The 6,185-nt window shown below is 33.3% G+C and overlaps 1 long non-coding RNA gene across 1 annotated transcript in view; it reads right to left on the bottom strand.

Moving 5' to 3' along the window:
* The window catches only part of LOC111087150, an 8,775-nt gene extending 6,348 nt beyond the window's left edge, over positions 1–2,427 (bottom strand). The window contains exon 1 of the long non-coding RNA XR_002611866.1: positions 2,355–2,427. This is a non-coding gene — a long non-coding RNA (uncharacterized LOC111087150). The remainder of the gene's footprint in view (positions 1–2,354) is intronic.
* Positions 2,428–6,185: the final 3,758 nt, after the last annotated feature.

Here is a 6,185-nt window from a genome sequence, read left to right as displayed (position 1 = left end):
ATGACAAAACCTTGTCGAAACGTTGTACATTTGCTGTTATGTTAAACTTATATTAAAGTTTTTCTTCATTACCCATTCAAGCCGTCTCCAGCCATTATTGTCAGAGAAGAATGTTTTGAGAAAATAATACTGTTTGTCACACCGGTTAAAATAGAAAATACGTGTGGAAATACTTGGGGAATTAATTCATTATTGTAACCACACTGAAACAAAAGAAAATCTAGAGTAACCATGTAAAACAAAATTTGGATAAAAACTTAGAAGCATATCAAGACTATGCTGTTTTCTAGTTAAAGCAACAAAATCAGGGTATTAAAATTAGAGCAATGAAACAATGCTATCTTCATTCTAAAATGAACACAATGTTGTCGACGCTATAAGACAGATAAAATCTGGAAAAAGAGGTTTAAAAAATAAAGATGCTTTTGCCATTAATCAAAACAAAATCAGGAGAACGGGTTTGGAGAAATCAATAAATTTTTGTTGCAATATTCAGACAAGAACAGTCAATGTTTAGGTAAACCAAGTATTTACTTGTACAATGTTAAAAGTTTAAGCAAACACAGTGAGACAAGAAGAGAAATGAAGACAAGGCCGTCATCATGATAAAACAAGTAAAATCATGAGAAAAGGATCAGATAATTTAAGACAGTGCTGTACCTATGCTAAAATAAACAAAATTATTGGAACAAAATTGGGGAAATCAAAACATTGCTGTTGCAATAATGAAACAAAAAATCAGTGGAAAGGCTTTAAAAAATAAAATGAGTAGTGTCGATTAAAACAAACACAGTCTGCAGAATGGGCTAGGAAAAATGAAAGTAATGCTATTTCCATATCAAAACAAACAGGAACGGGTTAAGACAAATCAAGGCAAAGCCGTTTCAGTGTTAAATTAAACGATATCAGATTAAAAGCAATCAAAGCAATCCTGTTTCAATCTTACAGAATACAGGAACAAATTAAGAGAAACCAAGACAATGTATTTTCCAAAATCAACGGAACAGAAATCAAGGTACAGATTCACTCAAGTAACAACTCAAACTCACTTTTTATATGCCGGAAAACAAAGAAGACGCCACTGATGTGGGAAATTGTTTCGTATCAATACCCTGTAAAACAGCTTAAGATAGAACTCGTGAAACTACTGAGTTTTTTCTTAAGGAATTTTTGAGGCTGAAAAAGCATATACACTAAAAGCACTTATCTTAAAACAACTGCATCATGATTTTATTTTTCCTTTATTTGTAAATATTTAACTGTCTATTTATACAATTGTTCTATAGCTAAAAGGCGCTTCTTGCCTTGTGATATCCTTAAATACATATTTCAGGTAGTTCCCGTAGATAACAACACAAAGTTCGATCAGGAAGAGTATCGCGAATCTGAATTCTGACTTTGGCAGTGTTTAAGCGAGACAGAACAACATTTAAAAAAGTGGGTTCAATTTTTTTTTCGCGACACAATCAAAGTATTATACACTGACAAAGTACAGCGCTTCAGTCTAATGGTTGAATCAACCTGGAAGACATGTTTCTAAAACTGTTTCAGATTGAGATAATGTAGCATTTTATAGAAGATTTTATAATGCCATCCATCTCAGAAAATATGCGCTCTCCACTTTACTGGTGATTATTCTCATAGAGATATAAGTGAGGCTGTGTCTTCAAGTGTATTCCACTTTACTGGTGGTTACTCTCATAGAGATATAAGCGAGGCTGTGTCTTCAAGTGTATTCCACTTTACTGGTGGTTACTCTCATAGAGATATAAGCGAGGCTGTGTCTTCAAGTGTATTCCACTTTACTGATGGTTATTCTCATAGAGATATAAGCGAGGCTGTGTCTTCAAGTGTATTCCACTTTACTGATGGTTATTCTCATAGAGATATATGCGAGGCTGTGTTATCAAGTGTATTCCACTTTACAGCATTTTCTCCCACGAGAAAGTGCGCATGATACCCAAAGCAAAAGAAACTTTGCCTCATTCCTTGGCCTACATTATATGGTCAGAAATAAATTCTCAGCGCTAGAAGCATGTATATGTGAAACTTTTGGAAAATTCTTAAAGAAATGTTTGTTTGTTTGTAGTTAAGCACAAAGCTATACAAAGGGCTATCTGTGTTCTGCCCACCACGGGTATCGAAATCCGGTTTCTAGCGATATAAGTCCGCAGACATACCGCTGTGCCACTGGGGACAAATATAAAGGAACTGCTTCTCAAACTATGTGTGTTTTCCAAAATATTTTCTTGAATGAAAAACTAAAGTCTGTCAAACCTAATATTACTACAGTGTTTTATTTTCCTATTGTTTATTATCTACCTGTACAACTAAACGATAACAAACGTACATACCAATTTGTTTATATCAGTCACCTTTCTCACGCTGTGGTTTTTCTGAACAAACACAACTTCTAGTAGCGATGAATGAGGTGCAAAGTAGATCTTCTTGATGAATGAAATAATATTACCTTGATCGTCTAATTTTCATACTTTTTTATTGCCACGTGATGACAAGTGTTTTTCGGAATGTGCGGCTTAGTACTCTTTTACGTCATAAATAATTAGCGAATACGGTTCGAGATATTCACACCACTCTGAAAGCAAGAGAGAGAAAGTGTTCACAGAGAAGTTAATATCGATTTTGAGAAGATTTTGCCGCGTGAACGTACACTACAGCTCATTTGATCGTAAGAGAATGTCTTGTATTAATAACACTAGCTACTAATCTGATATGCACACATACTCCGAAACAATTAATTCTGTCTTCACTATCACGATGTTTCGACTTCAGGCTCACTTCAGGTAATGTTAGAAACAAGTAACTACTGATCGTTTCTCAGTTTGAATAATGTGGTAAAATCGATAAGCTACGTTATGCGAGACATTATCAGTATATATGCAAGAATTGTTAAGATATCTAGGTGTAGTTTTACATTATAGTACATATATATATAGATGTATGCATGTGCTCACACAAATATATAATAGTAATATAAATTTCATACATAATTTAGTTCCACTTCAAATCCAGATCAGGGTTTACCTTCCACTGTTTCGACATTTTAAAAACCTGCTATTACTGATTATTGATCATGATATATTCAGATACGGCGGCTAATGAATGTCAATAAAGATACCTTTTGATGTCATTCTATTCGTGGCATTCTGTTAATAATATCGCTCTATATCGTTTAGCATTTATCATTGAAACGAAAAAAATAAGTTAACATTTTTTATGAAAAATTTTATAAAAATAAACTTTCTTTACCAAAAAAAATCTCATATACATTAGCTGCTATTTCTCAGACAACGTAAGTATAAATGTGAACTCTATGTTTGACATACGCCTCCTTTTTTCATAAAACATTCTTTGTAATTCGTATAATTCTGAAAAGATGGTTTTTCTTTTTATTTGTAAATGATACTAGATAGTGATATTGCAACATGTTTCTTTATTTTCTCAGCAGAGAGGTTTAGGTCCAGGTTATATACGAGTGTATTGGAACTTTTTTTGTAAGATTCTTCTTATATCTATATGGCTGAGCAAGTGTTCTCCTGTAGATGGCAATGAAGTTGTTTTATGGTTGTCCTACCTTGTTTGTTTTTAGTGAAAAGTTACACAGTGGTTATCTGCACTGTGCTCCAAATTGGTATCAAAACCTGATTTCTAGACTCCAAACCCCATACTAAAGCTTACCACTAAGCCACAGCGGAAGGAGGGACATTCTATCTAAAATCTTATTTTTACGAATACTTTGAGATTCGACGGTTTTACTGGAATGGCTTTTAAGTTTTATTGTAAAATTTAGTTCATATAGCCTTTGATGTTTATAAATTGTCAAGTTTTCAAGGTACAAGAATTGTATGAAAAAGCTTGAATATCAGATTTTAAAATGTCTGTGAGATCTGGTTAACATTTTGACCCTCTTACATTTCATCGATTTATTATCCTGAATGTCGAGTTTTCTGATTTCGTTACAATGATAATGCATTTGTTTTCAGCTGACTATGAGTTTCATTACGTTAATTTTTAAAGTAAAGTGTTATCTGACAAACAGCTTACGCGCTTTTTACTCTTTGTCAGAAGAAGCTAGTAATAAAATTTGTTTATAGATAGCAGGCCTATCGGACTATAAAAAATTTACAAGTGAGCTTCCGAATGTCTTATTAATTTTAAAGATTCTGGGGAAGTAAACCCATTTAAGTTTTCAATATCTTTAGGATTGTTTTTCTACCACCCCCATTACTACTACTAATATTAAGGTTCTGGGACAAAACTTTCAAATAGTCACTTTCAAACAGCTGTTAAAACAATTTCATGTAAATTCAAAAATAATCTGGAAATCAATAAGCTCAGAGTGGAGCGAAGAGAAATACAAATTTCTGACCACCACTGGTTTTAAACCAAAGTACCTACCTTGATAATAATAATAATAATACGGTGTTACACTCTCCTGAAGAAGACTTGTAGTCGAAACGTTGAGAGAATAAAGATCCCGTTATAGCATTCTTAGTCTCATTGCTACCTTGCTATTTAAATTAGAATAGCCCACGAGTCGGTTGTGGATGGTGTTGATTAACTGCCTTCCCTCTATCCTGTGACTTCAAAATTAAAGACAGCTAGCCAGATTGCCCTCGAGCAGCTTTACGCGAAATTTAAACAAACAATAATTTATAAAAGAGTCCTCCATCCCAATTGTTCGAGATATATATGGAAGACCATTGTCTTTGATAAGGTAATTTACGTATAGAAGATATAAACTAGTCAATATACTGTTACGACAGCGGAGGTCACGTGACTCTAGTAACACGTCACGCGCTTCTAGAACGTTCCTGAAGCCTCGGGAGGTTACTAGATTTCGGTATTCTTGTACATATAAGGTCTAGACGTGACGGCAACAATGGGTAATTGAACAGCGGACAGAGAGAGACGTATTGTTGAGCAAGTGAGACTTTCTTTGTGAATTATAGCGTTTATTATAGCGTAACTGTGGAAATTAAGTGTATTGCAAAGTTGTATTTAGAAAGAATAAACCAGTGTTATTTAAGAAAGGATTTGTATCGCTAAAGTTTCTTCGGAAAGAATTTTTACGGAAAATTAACAAACGATCAGAGGCGTAACAATACATTAAGATAATGTCAGAAAGTCTTTATGCTAGTCTTAGTAGCAAGTGCAAAGTTAGAAGCTCAGATGTTTGCATGCGTTGTGGATGTAGTCATGTTGAGGTTCCTAATGATGTTAAAGGAATCAGGAAAAGAGATCATCCGAAGATGTTATAGTCAATCAAAAGATGACAAGAAAATTACGAAGTAGAAGAAATTGTTAGAATAAGGTGCATTGTTCATTGTAACCCCTTATATTGTCTTAGACTGTTTAGTAAGTTATCAACCTAAACTAACGAAAGTGATATCAATACATGAATAACATTTATTGTTACTTCCACTACTATGTACGTAGTGTTTCAGTGTTTCCTGGATGTTTTAAACATATTAAAAACCATTCTTACAGCGCAAATCAAGGTCAGAATGGAATGGACCTGAACAAAATTAGCGTTGCTTAGGGAAGACTTTTTTCAACACCAAAATAATATCTTATGAGTTTCATTGAGTTTTCAAAAACAAGAGACCAAACCCTAAACTTATGTAAAGGGGTCTAGCGTGTTTTCTCTTATTCAAAGATGCCACAAAATCTTCAATTACTGTAGCTACCTCGTGCGAATATCCTGAACAAAGTTTTCTACATGACAACCGTCAGTTATCGACATTTCATTTCAAATATCATCAGTATACTAACAAGTTGTGAACATACTTATAAAACCACCGTTTCATGTATGGAAATCTCTTCAAATATGAAATACGATAAAAAGTTTGGTTTGTTTATCTATCTACCCCCCCCAAAAAAACATTTATTAATAATTCAATATAGGATCTACGGTTGTTACGTATTAGAATTTCAAATAGTCTGAAATTGAGTTAACTGATAATTTAAATTTAGTAGTTGAATTGTTCTTTGGATTTCGTAGTTAAGCAAAAGCCGATATATAGTCAGTTTATGATATGTGCTAACAAGATTGATACACAAAGTTTCCTTTTTTTAACACAAATACCTTTTAATATATATACACAACAATACAATTCACAATAACAGTTATTACAAATCGTTATTAAAAAACAATGATTTAC

This window comes from Limulus polyphemus, unplaced genomic scaffold (assembly GCF_000517525.1).
Source record: "Limulus polyphemus unplaced genomic scaffold, Limulus_polyphemus-2.1.2 Scaffold1795, whole genome shotgun sequence".
Lineage (NCBI taxonomy): Eukaryota > Metazoa > Arthropoda > Merostomata > Xiphosura > Limulidae > Limulus > Limulus polyphemus.
The sequence above is the reverse complement of the archived record's forward strand: the minus strand, read 5'-3'. Positions and strand labels throughout refer to the sequence as shown.